At 36.9% G+C, this 22,001-nt stretch overlaps 1 pseudogene; it reads right to left on the bottom strand.

Annotated features, from left to right (window-relative positions):
- Positions 1-564: 564 nt before the first annotated feature.
- On the bottom strand, positions 565-20,163 carry LOC100714688 (PRELI domain containing protein 3B-like; annotated as a pseudogene).
- Between the last annotated feature and the right edge of the window lie 1,838 nt (positions 20,164-22,001).

The raw sequence follows: 22,001 nt of genomic DNA, 5'->3' as shown, positions 1-22,001 counted from the left end.
TTTTTTTTTTTTTACTTTTATTGAAGAGGTGCTGGGAATTGAATTTAGGAACTTGTGCTTGTCAGAAAGGCACTGTGCCAATGAGCTATATCCCTGGCCCTATTTTTATTATTTGAAAAAGAAGAAGGGAAAAAAATGCAATTTGAAGAATGTGCCTGAGATCATACATCCATCAAGCACATGTCTTAAAACATTAAACCCATGTCACCTAATTCAACTGCCTGCTTTATTATCTCAATAGCTTATGTTAGTGATATAGGAGCAGAGGGACATAGACAAAACACAGGGCATATCTAATGACTAACATTATAGAATTATCACATGCTTATCTGCAGCTAACATCATCACATCCTTAGTTATGACTCACAAGTGTAAAATTATCACATGCTTATCTGTGTAACACATGCTTGAAAAAAATGTACCCTACTGTATTCTTATAAAAATGTTACACATGCTTAAGAAATCATCTATTGACCACGGCCCCTTCCAAGAAACAAAGCTGAAGACCCTGATTTGACTTCAAAATAGTCAATTTGGCCTAACTAACACCAATCAACTAAACAGTCAGCCCTTACAAGTGAGAAAATATCTCATATTCACCAGGGCATTCCTGTACCTCACTCTGCTGGTAAGATAACTCTTCTGCTTTCCCCACACTTTAAATAAACTTTTCCTTCTTGCTACACCAGTCTTGACTCTATTGTTTTCTGCTAAGAGCCCCACTTCTTCATTCTTTGCTGGAGTGAGGACAAAGACCTGAAGAGAGGCAGAAGGTCATTATGGGGAACTCTTAGCCCTTTCCTTAGTGACCACCGCTGAATGCAACAAAAACAGGTCAAGATTATAACAGATGAAGAACATCCAATCTACTCTTAGGGCATTAAAGTTTTCAGGAAGAAGTAATGTCTAAGCTGAAGCATGGTATTTAAAAGCTTTTATTCCTCAAAAAGTGGAGTAAGAACACAGGAAAACCATTTCAGGCAAAAAGAGCACGTTGAATTCAGGCCTTCAAGCTTGAGAAAGAATAATACATCAGTTAGCATTGTGTAATAAACCACCCCAAGTTCCAGAGGCACATGACAGTATTCATCCCTCTTTCAGATAAGCTTGGTATTCATCTCATCAATTTCACCCAGCACTGATACAGCTAGGACTGGCCCTGTGTCTGGGTGTTCACTTGGTCCTTTGCTCCACATCTTTTCCCATCCTCCTGTACCTCTGTTGGCAGTGACAAAAGACAGATGCACATGAGAAGGAAGCAAGTCCTCTTGAGAAACAGAGTCAGAAGTAAAGTACCATCCTTTTTACTTCCTTATATTAGCCACCTGGCCAGAAGAACAAATTAAATTGCAGAATGGAGAGGTCATAGGTAAAAGAAAGCATGAAAAATCAGGGCTACCACCTGTGGAGACCTGCCACCCTTAGCTAGGACATGCAGATACCTCAGAATTGCTATCACTAGGGATCATGGAGTGTGCAGAATCAAAACAACTGTAGAATTTAGTCCAAATCTCTTTTAGTAATATCTGTAGGCAATCATAATTTAATAATAGAAATACTTACTATGTGGATGCTATTTGACCTGTGTAATTTCCAGAAACTTTCTATTTCTAATCCTGTGAACAGTATCCTGATGGAATGTTTCTCATTTTTCTGAATTCTCCAGAAACCAATGTGGCAGTGAAGGTACCAATGCGTTTGATTATGAACGTTGATCAGTATCTCTGTTCTCTCACTTTAACTAAGGAAATGTGCCCCACATTGAGGGCAGGGGAAAAGCATCTTCTATTGTACTATAGTGTATGATAATTCTTAATTTGAAAACAAACAAAGAAAAGCTACCAGGCTTGTCTCAATAACTAACATTTCTGACCACATAACTTGATTTGAAAAATACAGTATACTGCCACTTGCCAGTCACTGAGATTTGGGAAAGAGTTCTCTGATGTGTCTCACTTACACTCCTCATGAATGGAAGCAGCCAAAATGTGATGAATTTGCATGCTTTCTCTCCAGCTGTCACTGAGAAAACTGGCTTAGAGGGAACAGCATCAGTGCATAGCTTAGAATGAGAAGTATCTGGTCAAGTATTGTTTTCTAAAAGAAAATAAAATTTTTCTGAGTTAAAGCAAGGCTTTAAAAATCTGGAAATTCTAAAATTCTTTGTAGGATACATAATCTTTTCAATTTTTTTCATTTGCATTGATGATTTCAAAATAGAGATATGAATGGAATTTCCTTTATTTAAAAAAACACAACATTCATCTTAAATCCTGCTTTGTTCCCTCTACATAGATCATTACATTTAAGTTGACTTTGTGACATTCTGTCATTATTGATGGTTTGAGGCTGTACAGAATAAACCTAGAGGGAAATATTTTTATTTCTACAAATTAGGTCATGTTACTGTTTATGAAAGTAGAATGAGTAGAGATACTACAAGTAAGTTTAGAAAATTTGGCTACCTAATGAACTATCAAAATATGAACAGATTGAAGAAATAAATATTATACAGAGAGAGAAGACAATAGAAAAAGACTCCAGGCTATATAATTCCAAGCATGTAATGGTAGACACAGTAAAGAGATCACTGATTGAGACAGGGTTACATAAGGGGAGAGATGAACAAGTAGAACATAGATGATTTCTAGGACAGTGGAACTACAGTGGTATTTCACTTTATGAACTTGGTTTGTTTTATGATTTTGAGAAAGATGGCTGCATTTGTGTTTGTGTGGTCATTTATCACCCAGTGAGGAGTTTGCAAATGTAAGCAAAATTTGGCTGAGTGCCTTTGTGAACCAAATGGTTTGTGAACAGAAGCATTGGTGAGCCAAGGTCCACTGTACAGTATTCTGTATGATACTACAATGGTAGATACATGTCATTCTATATTTAATGAAATACGCAGAAATAGAGTGCCAAGAGTGAATCCTAACATAAACTATGGATTTTGGAGAGCAATGATGTGTAAGTGGGTTCATTCATTTTAACAAATGTACTACTCAGGGAACAGGAATACTGATAATGGGGGATGGCTATCCATGTGTGGTGGCAGGGGATGCATAGGAGATCTCTGTGCCTTCCTCTAAATTATGCATTAAAATTGTAATTGCCCTATAATATTTAAAAGGGTTATTTGAATTACATGAAAATATAAGAAAACACACAAATAAGAGAAAATTAAACAGCTGGTCTCAGACATTCTCCAGGTAAATAACTAAGCACCACAATGCATAAATGAAATACGAGTAAAATTTAAATCTTCACCTTGTTAAACTTTTCTAAAATTTATTCAGACCTATTTTTTGATAAGAAAAAATAATTTCCAGAGTACGTCAATTTGTCTGACTATGCTTCTACTTTCTTTATCATCTCTAAGCATGCCAGTGTACTTTGCTTCTCCCAATCCCTCCCTTGGAGCACATTTTAAAAATCTCATTTGATATATACATTCCTTTCCCACCCTTTTCCCTTATAATTTATCTGTTAAAGGATTTAATTCATTTAATGATCATATTTTCTTAGTGGTGATTATGCCGACTGTTCAGTCACGGTGCAGATCCACATGGCCCTCCACCTCCTACTTTTCTGGCAAATCAGTAAAGGGATCAAGTGACTGGGTTGGAAGCAGTTTCAAATCCTTTGATTTTTTGATTATAGACCACTATGAAAACAAAATTTCCACAGTTTCCATGTGACTCTGTAATTCGATTACTACTTTTAGAACATAAGAGAATTAAAAGCATGTCTACACAAATACTGACATAAAAATACTCATTACTGTTACTTTTGAGTTAATAGTGTTTGATCTTCAGATTTCTGTGTCCAGTGACACTATCCACAATATAAAAAAAAAAAAAGATAAGACTGATGTATCCAAAAATCCATAAATGGATAAACGAAATGTGGCATACATATACTATGGACTATTGTTCAGCAATGGAATGAGTACTGATACATGCTACAACATGGATAAATATCCTGTTAAGTGAAGGAAACTAGTAACCAAAAGTCACATCATTGCATGATTCCATTTAAATGAAATGTCCAACATAAGCAACTAGAGACAGAATACAGATTAGGGGTCACTAATGATTGAGGAGGAGGGAGGCAGAATGACCGTTAATGATCAGCAGGATTCCTATCAGGAATAAAATATGGTGGAAGGAGGTGAAGATCATTGACTATTGTGTGAATTCACTAAACACAACTAAAGTTTACACTCTGCAAAGGGAAAGTTTTGTTATATGGATTAGACATCAACCATAATCAATTTTAAATGGAATATTGAGTCATAAAATTTAGATTTTATTGTCCCTTTTTCATTTTATTCTTTTTTCTGAAAACCAAAATCTAATAACTAATTGGAGACTGCAAAGTGGTTTCTATTTCTCTTTTTTTAATTCGTATTGTTTTTTTAAATTTTATTTTGAAAGTATACAACAGAACAAGACAGAATAAAGCAACTAAGATTGTACAGTGAAATTGATACAGAACTTCACAGCAGGTTACCAGGATAACAGTAATACATATCACAGCATATTTTGTTATCTTTATAACAGTTGTTCTTTCAATCATCTATATCAAAATGAGATGAAATATAGGACACTATAGAACTTATTAAAACAGAATATTGAATAGAGCAGTACCATTAATCAGAAAAGACCAAAACAGTAATAAAAATATTTGCCCTCAAAGAGATGATAGAATGAAGTCACCTTTATTTACTATGTCAACCTCCCAGGAGACACTCAGATTTCTGGTTCCCATTTGCTAATGGCCAATGGGGGTGGTGGGAGAGAAGGTGGATAGTGGAATGAGATATTTGGCTCTAGGCCGAGCATCAGCATCAGTAGGTTCACTATTGCTTAGCAAGGTGGCAGGCTGGTTGTTTGGTTTCACAACATCCTAAGTTCCAACATGTTGTGGATCTCAGGAGTGGCTGCTGGTTCTCCCCCTGGAAAAGCTGCAGTTTGCCAGACCACCACTACTTACCAGGGAGGGGAGGAGCTTGCTTGGCTTCTCAGTGTCCTAAGTTCCAATGTGGCGTGGATCTCAGGAGCTGCTGCTGGTTTTCCCCCTAGAAGGGCCGCAGTTTGCCAGACCACCACTGCTTACCAGGGAGGGGAGATGCTTCCTTGGCTTCCCAGTGTCCTAAGTTCCAACTCATGTATCTCAGCAGAAAATGCTGGTTCTCCCCTTGGAAGGGCCGCAGTTGCCAGACCACCATTGCTTAACAGGGAGTGAAGGTTCTTGCTTGGCTTCCCAGTGTCCTAAGTTCCAACATGGCGTGTATCTCAGCAGGAAATTCTGGTTCTCCCCCTGGAAGGGCTGCAGTTTGCCAGACCACCAATGCTTACCAGGGATGGGAGGTGCTTGCTTGGCTTCTCAGTGTCCTAAGTTCCAACATGGCATGTATCTCAGCAGAAAATGCTGGTTCTCCCCTTGGAAGGGCCGCAGTTGCCAGACCACGATTGCTTAACAGGGAGCGAAGGTTCTTGCTTAGCTTCCCAGTGTCCTAAGTTCCAACATAGCGTGTATCTCATCAGAAAATTCTGGTTCTCCCCCTGGAAGAACAGCCGTTTGCCACACCACCACTGCTTATCAGGGAGGGGAGATGCTTCCTTGGCTTCCCAGTGTCCTAAGTTCCAACATGGCATGGATCTCAGGAGCTGCTGCTGCTTCTCCACCTGGAAGGGTCGCAGTTGCCAGACCACCACTGCTTACCAGGGATGGGAGGTGCTTGCCTGGTTTCCCAGTGTCCTAAGTTCCAAGATGGCCTGGGTCTCAGGAGCTGCAGCTGGTTCTCCCCCTGCAAGGGCCATAGTTTGCCAGACCACCGCTGTTTACCAGGGAGTGGAGGTGCTTGCTTGGCATCCCAGTGTCCTAAGTTCCAACATGGCGTGTATCTCAGCAGAAAATGCTGGTTCTCCCCCTGGAAGGGCTGCATTTTGCCAGACCACCACTGCTTACCAGGGAGGGGAGATGCTTCCTTGGCTTCCCAGTGTCCTAAGTTTCAACATGGCATGGATCTCAGGAGCTGCTGCTGCTTCTCCCCCTGGAAGGGCCGCAGTTGCCAGACCACCACTGCTTACCAGTGATGGGAAGTGTTTGCTTGGTTTCCCAGTGTCCTAAGTTCCAACATGGTCTGGATCTCAGGAGCTGCTGCTGATTCTCCCCCTGCAAGGGCCACAGTTTGCCAGGCCACCGCTGCTTACCAGGGAGCTGAGGTGCTTGCTTTGCTTCCCAGTGTCCTAAGTTCCAACATGGCGTGTATCTCAGCAGACACTGCTGGTTCTCCCCTTGAAAGGGTTGCAGTTTTCCAGACCACCACTGCTTACCAGGGAGGGGAGGTGCTTGCTTGGCTTCCCAGTGTCCTAAGTTCCAACATGGCATGGAGCTCAGGAGCTCCTGCTGGTTCTCCCCCTGGAAGGGCCACAGTTTGCCACACCAGCACCGGGTTTCTATTTTTCATCAGTACTTTTTTATTAGTTAACTATTTGTAATTTTTCTGTTCAAATGATAGGATAAATGGTAAAATTTGTCAATTTCCAAGGTAAGTTATTGATTATACATAATCTCCTCAAAGAAGCCAGTGAATTCATGTATATGTACACACATAATTATGAATCACAAACAGATTCGTAAAGCTCCTGTTAAAGTTCAAATTATCTCATTTTGGTCAGCTAATACCTCTACAAGCAGAGTCCTGATTCCCTTGCAGCTAGTTCTCGTAGATTCCTCATTCATATTTTTTATTTCCTGTTTAAGACCTTGAATCGGTCATTTACTCAAAAATTCTTGATTTCATAGTATGTAAACAGCATTCCAGAAACACAGTTTGGATCAATATGTTCAGTGTCATCAATTTATGGTGGTTACACATACACATGCACACATATAGATATGCAATATACAGACAAAGATATAAATGACTACAATCACATAACTATATGTAAATTAGTTTGTGTGGCACATATTAAAATATTAAATTTAAAATTCATATTGAATTTGTATAATATTCCAATTTTAAACACAATGTTAAAGGATTTTACCCTACCTCATACACCCTACATCTGTGTTTCCCTTCATATTAACCATATAGATAATGGTTTACTTGGAAAAAGATTGTAGACTAGTATGTCTCACGATTAGTCACTTTTCCCATGTTATACCCAGAACCATTTATGTAAAATTATATCAATATTATTGTCACTAATTTTATAAGAAACACAAAAAGATTTTGCATACACTTTTCTAAACTCCTCCTCATTCGCTAGTAACATCTATATATGTTGTGTAAATCTTCAGCCATTTCAGTAATGATTTTTGAAAAACAGAAATCTAGAGCAGTTCTTATTTATGTTATTCTTTTGTATTTGCATTTCTGGCATGTTTTGTCCCCTGTAAGAAAGTTGCTTTGCTTCCCATTATATTTATTTGTGATAATTCTGAATGACATGTGACCTCAAGATAACTCTCTGTGAAAGGTGTGGTCCTTCTCCTTTTGAAGCGGCATCTCTCAGAGAGAGTATCATGTCACAGAGCTCTTGCTCTTTTATTGTGGGTATCCACTGTTCAAAGCACATGGCATCTCACTAGCTCTGCTTTTGCCTGTTTTTGAATTAGACGTTCTCTACCCTTTCCTTTCTTGTCTTTGTCCTGCTCAATATGGACTCGACTCTTGCTGTTTCTCCTTGGTCTGAGACATTTCAATAGAAGGAAATCTGAGAAAAATATTTTAACTGTTATGTTAATTGCACATACTTATTGGATAGTGCTGTATTTTGACAGAAGAGAACTATATGGGTAGCATACCCATCACGTCAAACACTAATCATTTTTTGTTCAGGAATTTTCAAAATCCTGTCTAGTTGCTTAGAAGTGTACAATGAGTTATGGTTAACTCTACTGTACCACAGAGCCCTAAACCTATATTCTACTTATCTAACTGGTTTTGAACTCATGAACCAGCTTCTCCTATCCTCTGCCAAAACCTCCCTTCTAATCCTCTGGTACCCAAAAATCATCTCTTTACTTGTATGTTAAGTCTGAAAAGTTGTCAGGCTGCTCTGGTCAGCCTTTTTTATATTTCCCTTAACTGGAGAGATGAAAGCTTCGCAGTGTCAGATCTTGCACAGCTGTGGTCCACCTGGTTGGCTGTAATTTCTCTGTTCTCAGGCTCTAGAGCCCACCAGTCACTCCATCCTTTCTAGCTGCTCCTCCCTACCATGTAGCTCTGGGGGAAATGGTAGTTGCTTTTAACCATGTGTTTTTTAGAAGTTTTGAATTTTTTAAATTTGCTTTCTTTGTAAATGTTTTTGTTTTATTTATGGTATTTGTTAGGATAGTGTGTTTTATGTAAGAATTTAGAGTCTCAAAAGCAATGCTACCTTCATCTGCATCTTCCCAGAAACACTTTCAATAGTTTCAGGTTTCTTTCAAAAATAATTTAAAATGCACATATCAAAAAATGAGTGCTTAAAATAATTGGGAAAACCAAGCATCTTCAAAGGTTTACAGTACAAATTACACTGACCCAAAATTCATAAAAATAGTTGGAATTTTAAATCTTTTCTACAAATAACAATGCTAACCACCCTATTGATTAAATCAGCATACTAGATGCTGTGTAGGATGATCTAATCTGTGGTAGTGTAGGATTCACTTGATATAGTGACACTGCATTTGCTTCACAGTAAAAAGAAAAGAAACTTTAAGATTAACTTTTAATTTTATCCAAATCTTAGGATTCATCTGAATAAGAGACATTTTCTACACTAATACTTATTGATCACCTCAGCTTCTTCCAATTTTTCATCGGAGGCTGTTTGAAATTTTTATTATACATAGTATAGAAAGTTTTAAGTGCAATTTGACTCAGTTCCATAATTTAGGATTATTTGCACATTTTCTGCAAATATTACAGAAAGTAAAATGCTAATATAGGATAAGGATTGGACTAGCTTCCTCAAATCTCAATTTACAGTTTTGTAAAATGAAGATGCCAAAAAAGAAAGAATGGATGAAAAAATTCCAGCTAAAAATTAAATAATGGATGGGAGACTCTTACTATTTCTATTAATAATGGAATTCCATTTAGCATTTTATGTTTATAATGAACTCTTTTAAAAAGTTTGCTTTTTCTAAATTTTTTCCAGTTGCACATTTTGATTCAAAATGGAACACTTTTAATTTATCTGGTCCTCAAACTGTGCTTTTTCATTTCTGTAGAACCTTTAAAGCATCCAAGAAACACAAGAAATATCAAAGTTGTCACAGAGTTGGAATGTGAAAGCATTTCACAGTTTGCCAATGTCATCATAAGAGGTCAATAGGCATTGCTGTACCTGCAATTTATATAGGACTCTTTGACCATGTTTTGCCATAAAATCCCAATCTGTCTTTTTCTACTGGAGTGTAAGGCAGGTCAAAAGATTTTCTTTGATTGATGCTGAGTCCTACTTCTTCCCTCATATATTCATCTCCTGTTTGCCTTGTCTAATCAGTGATCCGCACACATTTGCCTCTTTGTACATCTCAGAAAAGACCTTTTCCCAAACACTGCAAATACTGCCAAATTGTTTCCATGTAAGGACAAATTCCATAAGAAGTATTTCTGGGCAAGTTATCACATGGTACCAGGACTGAAGAGTATGAGAAAAATTCATTAAAGGGTAAGGATTTGAACAAAAGAAGATACAAGCCTTCTAGGACTGGTTATATTTTTATAAGACAAGTTAAAATATATTTTTCTCCTATTTTAGCCTTATTGGAATACATTTTTTTTAGACAATGACTTTATTTTTCAGTTATCACAACCAGCCCTCAAAATAGCTTGTACAAAAGTTAAAATTCAAAGAAAGAAACACCTTTTATAAGTTACAAATTTTGGCAAACAATACAATACTCTTTAATACAATAAAATAATATTTCTGTTATGGTCATATATTTCTTTAGTGATAATTTTCATTCCAACAAGAACATTTAAGTATTAAATCAAGACACTGTGCTTTTAGTGGAGCAAGTTATTTTATACAAATTAATTTCTTTTACTACTACACAGTTTTTCCTTTTAAAGTTTCTCCTTTCATACACACTGGTCTGATTTGCCTCAGCCAGGCAGCTGTGTGAACTTAAGGGTTGTCTCTGTTTTGCTATTAGTTTGGTCCAAAGCCAGGTAAAGCTTGATTGCCTAAAAAGCTTTAATATTCTATGTGAAGAAGACTCAATGCAAAACCATTTGCCCCAGTATTATTTTTAAAGTCTACATTTTCATGTCAATTTTGGAATTAGTCATTTCAAGCTGCATTAAACCCAGATGACTCCTGTGATTTAGAACACCTCTGCATCTTTTTTGTTTTGATGAAAATCACATACCTCCCTCCAGGTCATTAAAAAATTCTGAAAATACAGCATTTTTAAAAATAACAAATACATTGGCTTGGAGAACCTGATATTGTCTACCAACTTTATCATTTCTCTGCTGCCACCACTATTGGTGTGATCCGGCCTGTGGACCAGTTTGTGGGTCTCACCTGGAGAGGGGATCGGGGATGGGGGCAGGGCAAGAGAAAAGAGAGATGGAGATAGGATGAGATTCCAATCGAGTCTCGTTTATTTTTAAAATGGCTACAACTTATATAGGGTGGGGGTGGGCCATAGGCAGGAAGAAGGCTTAATCTGATAGGTCATCGTCACATTCGGTTATATGATGTAAGCAGGAGAGGATTATTGGTAATGTAGGCAGGCTGAAACAGGAAGTTTGCTTGTCATGTGCATTGCAGGCAAGGGGAGGATCATGGGAAATGTAGGCTGACCACAAAATGCCCTCAGGCAGGAGGGGCAGGGCAGCAGCAGCTATTCAAAACCGCTCCCTTCATTGGTGTCCTTGCACTTTCTTTTGATGAAGCTACCAATTCTTCCATCTCAGCATTTAATGTATGTATTACTCAATCCATTGCTATGTGGCCTTTATTAACATTTGAAAATGTCATTGTTGTCACCAGTCCTTCAAGACAACTGACAAGGCTGACACTCTTTGCTGTGATTTCAACAAACTGAGTCAAAACATTTTTTTCTGCATCCTGAGAATGTAATTTGTATGTAAGTCTCTCATCTATTGAGACCATATTTGTAAATGAAATATTAGTAGTTTTAAGCCCCATTGCTTTCTCTATGGGATCAACTACCGGATGTCCTTGCATGTATGTTTTATTTTTTGCTGCTCCCATACCAGTCTTCATATGGAAGGCAGTCCCCACTCTGTGCATAGAAGTCTGTTGCAACTTTCCAGAGACATTGATATATCTGTCCAGCACATCAACTCAAACCATACAGTTTCATAGGGTTTGGGCATTTCTGCATTACAGTTGTTGGAGCCATTTCCCACAGGTGCTCACAGACATGGTCTGAAGTCCAGGTCTTCAGGACGCCTGCAGCCTGCTCAGTGTCTGGACAACACTAAGGGATAATGGGATCATTGAGTTAACTGTCATTTTAATTTTTTTTAATTTAAGATTAAAAAGAAACAGAAGAGAAAAACAAAAAGCATACAGGTAGACAAACAACAACAAGAAACCAAAAACAGTAACAGTATAGGTTTACAAAACAAGATGATAGGAATTTAACAAAGTTACCATATTGCATATTGTTACTTTCAAGAGGGTTACTTAGATTAACAGATATAGGCATGTAAAATTGATCTAAACATATGAGTATTAAGTGTTCTTTCCCCAAAACTAATACAAATAGTAGTATCATTAATTTAGCTATCATACATATACATATATATATATGTATATCATATATATACATATATATATCATATGTATCATATACACACACACAAATTCATAGAGTTTTCTCTTCCTTCTTTTCTCCTTTCCCTTATTCCAATTACTTTTTCTCTTTGAACAGTTTCTTACCCTTATATAGTATTCACTGTAGATTTTGCAACAAACATAACTTTTCAGTTTCTTATACTAGGGAGACAATACAGTATTTACACAAATGAGTTTGATTCATTTCACTTTGAGTATGGTCTCATGTCACATCCATTTACTAATAAAAGTATCAGTGCAATCTTTATAGCTGAGTAGTACTCCACTTTATAAAAATACCACTTCTTTTTTATCCATTCCTTGATTAAAGAGCACTTGGGCTATTTCCAAGATTTGGCTACTACAAATTGTGCTGCTATAAACATGGGTGCACATACATCACTGTTTTGAATGGGATCAACTTGATGTTTTCAATTCTTCTAGGAAAATGCTCAGAGGTGGAATAGTTGGGTCAAATGAGACCTCCAATCCCAGCTTTGTGAGGAATGTCCACATTGATTTCCATGGTGGTTGCACCCATCTATACTCCCACCATGAGTGGAAAAGAGTTCCTTTTTCCCCACAACCCCTGCACATTTGTTGTTGGTTAACTTCTTAATCATGGCCATTCTTTATGAAGTGAAATCAAATCAACCTCAGTATGGTTTTAATTTGCATTTCATGAATGACAATTGATGTTGAACTTTTTCATATATTTATTGGACATTTGTATTTCTTTATCAGAGAAGTGTGTTCATCTATGATACTCATTTTTGGACTATGTCCTTGAATTTTGAGAGGCTAAATTTTAAGTCTTTATAAGTTCTAGATAGAAGTCCTTTGTCTGAGGGATGGTTTGCTAAGATATTTTCCCAATTGCATGGGTTTTCTTTTCATTCTGTTGAGGATTTACTTTGACATGCAAAAACTTTTTAATAAGACAAGTTTCCAGTTGCTGATTTTAAGAAATGTTTCCTTTGCAGTTTGATTTTTGTTCGTGAATTCTCTTCCTATTCCTATGTAATCAAGATTTCTACCTACTTTGTCTTCCAGGGGATTTACTGTTCCTGTTTTAATATTTAGATATTTGATTCACTTTGACTTTAGTTTAGTGCATGGTGGATAGACATGGATCTAGATTTAGTTTTTGGCATATGGAGAGCCAGTTTTTCCAGCACCACTTATTAAAGAAGCTATATTGCTTCTAGTGAATATGTTCAGTCCCTTTGTCAAATATGAGGTAGCTGAGTGTGTTTATAGTTGTGACCATATTTTCTAATCTACTCCATTAATATTCAGGTCTGTTTTTATTTCAGTAGTGTGCTGATTTTATCATAGTATCTTTGTAATATAATTTCAAGTCAGGGATTGTGATGCCTCCTGCTTTAGTTTTGTTGCCCATAATTGCCTTTGCTATTCTAGTTCTTCTCTTTCCAGATGAATTTTAGGGATGATTTCTCTAGATCTGTGTGGTATGCAAACAGTATTTTGATTGCAATTGTGCTAAATCTGAATAACAATTTTGGGAGGACCATTTTCTTTCTTTTCTTAAATTTTATTTAAAGAAAGACTAAACAAAAGAGAAAATAGGCAGAAACAATACATACATTCAGAGAAAAAAATAAACAGTAAAAAACCACTAGCTGATGTGTACATATTGTCATTTTACAAATAGTTGTTCAAGATAAAAAAAAAAAATGGAACATGTAAAGTGGGAATTCAAACAGCAAGACTGCAAACAGTTCTGTTCAACTGTCCAGCAAAAACTTAGTAACATGGTTGTCAATCTTATACACTTAAACATACATGCAAATATTCATACCTCCATTTATATTTAGATTAAACAAACTAAAGCAGGTTAAAAACATTCTGAACAAAGAATAATAGTATTGCTGGATTTCACATCACGACACTCATTGATTAGCACATGTAGTGTCTTTTTGTTAAAATTTAATTTCAAGAAAGACTAAACAAAGCAGAAAACAGGTAAAATAATACATAATTTCAAAGAAAAAAATAACCAGTAAGAAATCCCTAGTTGATGATTACAGATTGTCTTCTTACAGTTATTCAAGATACTAAAGTGAAGCAAATAAAGTGGGGATTAAAACTAGTTGATTTAGATTTAATTAGTTTAATTAAATTTAATTTAACTAGTTGGAGATTGCAACTAGCTCTGTTCAACTATCCAACAAAAACCTAGAAATATGGTTATCAATCCTACACACTTAAACATACATGCAGTTATCCATATCTCCAATTATGTTGAGATTGAATAAATCCAAGCAGGCTAATATCACTCTGAGCAAAGAATAATACTATTTCTGGGTTTCACATATGACACTCCAGGATCAGCACTGGGTATTTTAGTATCTCTTTTTTTTCCAGTGTATTTGTTCATTTCATCATGTGTCCTAAGATCAGTTCTCATAAACTTTTTATAGATTCTACACTTGCATGAATCTTAACATGTATTTCTAAGCTTTCTATATTAGAAGGAGAAATAAAACAAATCAAGGCAAAACAAAACATATTCTTATAAATACATTAAATGAAATAAATATGTATAAGACCATTGTACAAAGAGTTCAACCATGGTTCCTGTGTTGTCTCTTGTTATCTCCAATAGAATTGGCTATATCATCAGACATAGTATAAATAGAACCTATCAGCACATAACAGTATTAATAAAAACACAACTTTGTATATAGTATAGAACTTCAAAAACCAGCAGTTATCAAACCAGAATGTGTATGATAGAATCTTGTCATCTTCAGTATACTCTCAGACTTGATACTACCAATCATATCAGTTTAGAATAAAATCTTCTCTGCCTCATTCCTGTTATCTTTTTTTTTTTGCCATCAGTTGTCTGCTTATCTTCATCATTCTGTTTTCTGATCCATTCACTGAGGACTCTATGCCACTGTTCCTGTAATCCTAGTACTTTTCTCTCTTGAGAATGCCCTGCAGTATTCTCTGTAGAGTTGGATTAGTGGTTGCAAATTTCCCAAGTTCCTCTTTGTCTTGGAAGAATCTTGTTTCTCCATTAATTTCTAGAGACAGCTTAGCAGGGTATATCATTCTGGGATGGAGGTTATTTTCTTTCAGGGCTTGGAATATATCACTCCAGGCAATTCTTGACTTGATGGTTTGTGTCGAGAAGTCTGCCGTAATTCTGATGGGCCTTCCTTTATAGGTGATTTGTTTCTTGTCTCTAACAGCTTTTAATATTCTGTTCTTATATTGAATTTCTGGAATCTTGATTATTTTATGCCTGGGTATAGCTATGTTTTGGTTGTAGGTGATAGAGTTCTGTATGCCTCATATATCAGAATATCATTTCCTTTTCCTATGTTTAGGAAGTTTTCCTTAATTATTTCTGAAAATAACCTTTGTAGTTCCTTTGTTTGTACCCCAGATTCTTCATTCACATTCTTTATTCTTAAGTTATGGATCCTTTTGTGAACTTCTAGCTTTTGTATTGTTACTGCTTGTTTCCTTGTTATTTTTAAAAGGTTTCCCTTTCATACTCCCACATTGCAAAATTGTCTTCCAGTTTGGATAATCTGTCCTTAGGTTCTTTCAAGCTGATTTGCCATCTTTCTATAGAGTTTTTAATTTCCTGGTGATCTCTTTGAATCTGCTTCATGTATTCTATGTTTTTTATATTCTTCATCAAATGGTTTAATCCTTTGAGTTCCTCCTTTCTTCCTTCTGTGTCTGCTTGAGGGGTGCTTAGTATCTCTTTTATTAATCTTTTTATATCTTGCTTTATTTGGCTAGATATTTCACTTTTGAACTCATCTATGGGGTCTCGAATATGTCTCTTTATGTCCACTGGTGCTGTGTCTGATATTGCATGTTTGCTGTTCTCATTCTCCTTTGTATTAACCTGTCCTACGGTTGGGATCTGAGGACTTTTTCTTGTTGCTTCCTCTTCCCATCTTTTTTGATTCTTCCAGGAGGCCCCAGTTTCTTCCTTTGTTGGTTACAATTCTTCTGAAACATGCTGCCTAGATTACCCTTCCCACTGCCATGTGCTAGTGTGTTGCAAACAGGGACAATGTATGCTGGCCCCTCCCCTCTGGGTCAGTCAAACTGCTGTCGCCTGCACTGTATTACTTTGCGCTGCTTTCCCTCTGGGTCAGTCAAGCTGCTATGGCCTGCACTGTATTATTTTGTTTTGCCTCCCCTCCTGATCCAGCAAACTTCTGAGGTTTCACTGTGTTAGTGTAGTTTAGCATGTGCCACTGCTGTAGGGACTTGATTTCAGATAATCTATTGAATCTCAGCCAGGTCACGTGACCTAGACCTAGCTCACTCCATCAACCCATTCAGGAAGGGAATGATTTACTGAAGTCACTGCTGTCCCTTTACTTGCCAGTCTTGCCTGGTCCCAGAATGTCATCCGCCAGAGCCCTCTTATTTATAGAATGACTCCACTCCTGACACTCACCACAGGTCATTGTAGGCACCCTGCCAACTCAGCTCTCCATTTGACTCACTGACTCCTGAACTCAATGTAACCGTGCCTCAAATGAATTGAAGCAGCAGGACCTTAGACGGCTCAGCAAGTCACGGTGGGACCTCAGCAAGCTGCGGTGAGATTTTGGCAAGTCACGGCAGGACGTCAAATGGTCGGCAAGCCACCTTAATTTCTTCTTGGGACAAGAGAATTCAACTCCCTCTTTTGGGGCTCCCAACTCTGTATTACATTGAATTCTAAGTTGACTATCCCAACTCTGTATTATATTGAATTCTAAGTTGACTACCTATGTAGCCAGTTGTTATCTATCTGCTATCTTTGCTCCTTGAGGGAGGACCATTTTCACAATGTTTGTTCTTCCTCTTCATGAACATGGATGTCTTTCCATGTTTTGAAATCCGCTTCAGTTTCATTTTTCAATTTCATGTAGTTTTCACTGTATAGAGTTTTTATTTCCTTTGTAAAATTGATTCCTAAGTATTTCTCTCTCTCTCTCTTTTTTTTTTTTTTTTTGATGATATAATGCAGGGTGGGTGAGTTCTTTATTTGTGTACAGGAATGTTATTGATTTTTGAGTGTTGATCTTGTATCCAGCTCCATTACTTAATTTGGTCATTATGTTGAGGAAACTTTCAATGAAGTTTTGCAGATCTTCTTTATAGAGTATCATATCATCTGAAAATACTGATAATTTAACTTCTTTCCTACTCTTACTCTTTTATTTCTCTTTCTTGTTTAATTGTTCTGATTAATGTTCCCAGTTAATGTTGAATGAGAGTGGTGATAATGGACATCCTTGTCTTGTTGCAGATTTTAGATTGAAACTTTTCAGTTTTTGTTCATTTAGTAAGATATTGGCTGTTGGTTTATCATATATGACTTTTATCAGATTGAGGTGGAGACAATCTATTCCAATTTTCTGTAGGATTTTTATCATGAATGTGTGTTGGAATCTGTTGAAAGCTTTTTTTCATATACTGAGTTGACTGTATTTCTTGTCCTTGGCTCTGGTGATATGGTGTATTCTGTTTATTAATTTGCATATGTTGAACCATCCCTGCATTCCTGGGATGAATACCAATTGATCATGATGTACAATCTTATTGATTATTTGATGCATTCTGTTTGCAAATATTTTATTGAGGATTTTTGCATTTATGTTCATTAGGGAGATTGGCCCGTAGTTCTCTTTTTTGGTTGGTTCTTTCTCAGGTTTTGGTATTAGAGTAATGCTTGCTCCCAGGAACGAGTCAGGGAGAATTGTTTCTCTTTCAATTTTGTTGTAGAGTTTGAGGAGTGTTGGCATTAAATCTTCTTTGAATTGCATGTAGAATTCTGCAGTGAATCCATCTAAACCTGGGCTTTCCTTTGTTGGTAGGGATTAAATTATATTTTCAATTCAACAGTTTTACATCTCCTTGACCCATCTTTGGTAATTCATATGTTTCTAGAAATCTGTCCATTTCTTCTGTGTTATCAAGCCTATGAGAGTAGAAATTTTTGAAATAGCTATTGATGATTTGTATTTTTACAGGGTCTGTAGTGATTTTACCCTTTGCATTCCTCATTGCACAAATTTGAGTTTTTTCTTCCCTTTTAAAATAAGGCTGGCTAGAGGCCTGTCAATTTTAGTTATTATTTCAAAGAATCAACTTTTGTTTCTTTGATTCTTTGAATTGTTTTTTGGTCTCTATTGTGTTGATTTCTGCTCTGACCTTCATAATTTCCTGCCTTTTTTTGTGCTTTGGGCTTGACTTGCTCTTCTTTTTCTAGATGTTTAAAGTGTAGCATCAGGTTGTTTATTTATGTCCATTCAGTTTTCCTGATATGGGAGTTCACCACAATAAATTTTCCTCTGAGGACTGTTTTCTTTGCATCCCACAAGTTCCAGTAAGATGCATTTGTATTTTTGTTTGCCTGCAAATATTGTTTAATTTCTTCTTTAATTTGCTCAGTGACCCACTGATTGCCACAGGAGTATATTGTTCAATTTCCATGTGTTTGTGCAGTTTCTTTTGTTATTAACTGCTAGTTTTATAGCACTATAATCTGATAACATGCATGGGCTAATTTCAACTCTTTTGCATTTACTTAAGTATTTTCTGTGGACTGGTATATGGTCTATTTTAGAGAATGTCCACGTGCTCCTGAGAATGTATATTCTGATGTTTTTGGGTGGAACATTCTATATACATCTACTAAGTCCATTTGTTCACAGGTGTGACTCAGTTCTATTATTTCTTTGCTGATTTTCTGTCCCTTTGTGTCAATGGAGTGTTAAGTTCTCCTGTTATAATTGTGGTATTGCTTATTTGATTTTTCATTTCTGTTAATATTTGTTTTGTATAGCTGGGTGCTCCCAAATTTACTGCACATATGTTTAAGATTATTATCTCTTTCTCTTGAAGTTTTCCCCTAACTATTATATAGTGGCCTTCTTTATCTCTTTGAATCATTCTTGATTTTAAGTTCACATTGTCTGAAACAGAATAGTTATCCCTGCTCTTTTGGGGGTTCCTGTTGCACCAAATATTGTTGTCTATCTTTTGACTTTCAGTCCATGAGCTTCTTTTTCCCTCAGACTGGTTTTCTGTATATAGCATATGGTTCTGTATATAGCATATTGTTTCTTGATCCATTCTGCCAGTCTGTTTCTTTAATTGGTGAATTGAAGCCATGAATATTAACCGTTATATATTGGCTTACTTTTGACATGTTATCTTTCTGCTGTTGATTTTTTTTGCCTTTCCATTCTGTTTAATCATTTGCCTTGCTTAGTGGTTTTTGCCTATGTCTGTCTAGAATGTCTTTCAGTATTCTTTGCAGGATTGGCTTGGTGATCATAAAGTTCTTCAGCTGTTCTTTTTCATGGAAGTATCTTATTTCTCCATCCTTTTTGAAGGACAGATTTTCAGGGTTCATCATTCTGGGTTGGAAGTTGCTTTCCTTTAGGATCTGAAATGCTTCACTCCACATTCTTGATTTTATTGTTTGTGTTGAGAAATCTGCTGTGATTCTCATAGGCTTTCCTTTATAGATGATCTGTCTTTTCTCTCTAGCAGCTTTTAATATTCTGTTCTTATGTTGATTATTATATGCCTGGTTGTAGTTTTATTTTGGTTATGGTTATTTGGAGTTCTCTATGCTTCACTGATCTGTATGTCAGTTTCCATTCCATGTTTGGGACATTTTCAGCTATTTTGTAAATAGCCTCTTGCTATCATTTGTGTTGTCACCTTACTTTTCCTTTATACCTGTCAATTTTATGTTGTTTTTCTTTGCATCATCTTGCAACTGTTGAATTGTTATTTCCTGGTTCCTTTTTATTTTTAAAAGATCTTTCCTTTCATGTTCATTATTTAAAAGATATTTCCTTTCATGTTCTTTCCTTTCATGTCCTTATCTTCAAGGTCTGAAATTCTGTCTTCATTTTCATTGAGGAAGTTTTGCCAACTTTAGATGGAATTTTTGATTTCCCCTATAGCTCTTTGAATCTGCTTCATGCATTCTGTTTTTTTCTTGTATTGTTTCCACCTTTTTGCCTTGTTCCTCTAATATTTTAACTATGTCTTTTTTAGATGTGTTAGTATTCCTTTCATTACATTTATCATTTCTTCTTTTATCTGGGAGATTATTTCTGATTTGAGTTCTTTTATAGGTTCAGGAGTTGTTCCTTTAGTTCAGTTGTTATCATTTCATGAGTCTTCCCTCTGTGCTGGGTTCAACCTGTACATTCTCTGGGACTGGGACTCAAATTAGGTTCCTGACAGCTGCTTGTGACATAGTTAGGCCCGCTTGGACCTCCTGGGCATCTTTGGGTGATTTCAGAGATGAGGCATAGCTTGCCATCTTGGAGCAAAGTTCCAAGGCTTCCTTATGACCTGGGTTTCAACATGCAGGCAGTCTGGGGCATGGGCTGAATTTAAGACCCTTCCAGCTGTTTGGAGTCCACTAAAGGTGGCCCAGTAAGGTCTCCTTGGATGCCCTGTGTGTCCTTAGCTGATTTCAGACATGGAGCATGGTCTTACCACCTGGGAGACATGTTCCAAGTCTTCCCTGTGTGCTGGGTTTCAACTTGCACATGCTCTAGGCCCAAGACTGAACCAACCAGCTCCTTGAAGTTCACTGCGGCATGGCCCAGTTAGGCCCACCTAGTCATGCTCCCTTGGGTTCTCCATCTATTTTCAAAGATAGTTTTGTGTGATACATTAATCTAGGTTAAATGTTGTTTTCGTTCAGGACCTGAAATACTTCACTCCAAGCTCTTCTTGACTTGAAGGTTTGAGTAGAGAAATCTGTCATGATTCTAGTAGGGTTTCCTTCATAGATGATCTGTTGCTTTTCTCTGACAGCTTTTAGTATTTTTTTTCTTGTGTTGAATTTCTGATACCTTAATTATATGTCTGTGTAAAGATTTATTTTGGTTATGGTTAATTGGGGTATGTCTCACTTATCTGCATATCAGATTCTCTTCATGTGTTTGGCGAATTTTCTATTATGGTTTCTGCAAATAGTTTTCACAGGTCATTTTTGTTAACCTTGGCATTTTCACTGACATCTATCAATCTTATATTGTTTCTCTTTGCATCACCTTGCAACTGTTGAATTTTTTCCTGGTTCCTTGTTATTTTAAGCATTCTTATGGTTGTAATCATCCATTCTTTCTTCAAAGTCTGAGAGCCTATCTTCATCCTCATTCAAATTGTGTTGCCAGCTTTCAATTGAATTTTTAATTTCTTGAATATCCCTTTGTATCTGTTTCACACATTCTAATTCTGTCTTATATTGTTCATTCAAGGTTTTCATCATTTTCATATGTTCTTCTCTTTTTTTTATTTAGATGTTATTTTGACATACACAGCATTTCTTTCATGTTAGTCATTTCATTTTTTATATAAGAGATTATTTATGACTTGATTTCCTTTATAGCTTCATGGAATTGTTTCTTTTCTTAATTTGCTATCATTTATGAAAGTTCAGTAGTACCGTTTGCACTGTCTTCCATTTTAGTGTCTCTTGGATTTGTTCTTAGTGGGCTGGAGGACTGAGACTCCCTCTTGCTGTTTTGCTTTGTCATTTTCCACTGGGACCCATATGGCTGGTCAGGTATTCTCCTTATGGATTGTGTTGGAGCACTGCACTGGGCAGAGTTTCAGTTCTCTGATATCCCTGTGGCTAGGCTGGGTGCACTCTTGACCTGTGGTGCCCGATCCTTGTGCTCTGTGGCCTGTGAGGCAGTGGTTGGATCCTCTTGCTGATAGCAGGGACAGAATCCAGGAGTATGTTTCTAGTTCCTACAACCTGTTTGAGTCAAGTTTAGAACCTCTGGCACCTAGATGGTTAGTAGGGATGCACCCTCAGTTGTTACTAGGATCTAGCACCTGGCTGGGTGGAGTTCAAAACCTCTGGGACCCAACTAGCTAAATGAAGCATGACCCTGAGTATGGCACTGCCTGGTCTTTGTCTCTGGCTGGGAGGACTTCAGAGCCTCTGGATTGTACAGCTAGCTAGAGCATGTCCCTGACATAAGGTGCCAGGGCCTTGCTCCTGGTGGGGCAGAGTTTGGAACACTGGGGACTGTCTGCAGGACTAGCTGGGCTACACTGCTGAACTATGGAGCTGGGGCCATTACACTGATTGGCAGAGCTCAAATTCTTCAAGACCTATTGTAGCTCCTTGATGGGAAT

This window comes from Cavia porcellus, unplaced genomic scaffold, assembly GCF_034190915.1.
Source record: "Cavia porcellus strain 051 isolate PalLab524CR breed Dunkin Hartley unplaced genomic scaffold, mCavPor4.1 scaffold_13, whole genome shotgun sequence".
NCBI lineage: Eukaryota > Metazoa > Chordata > Mammalia > Rodentia > Caviidae > Cavia > Cavia porcellus.
Note: the sequence above shows the minus strand (reverse complement) of the source record. Positions and strands in the feature narration are given on the sequence as shown.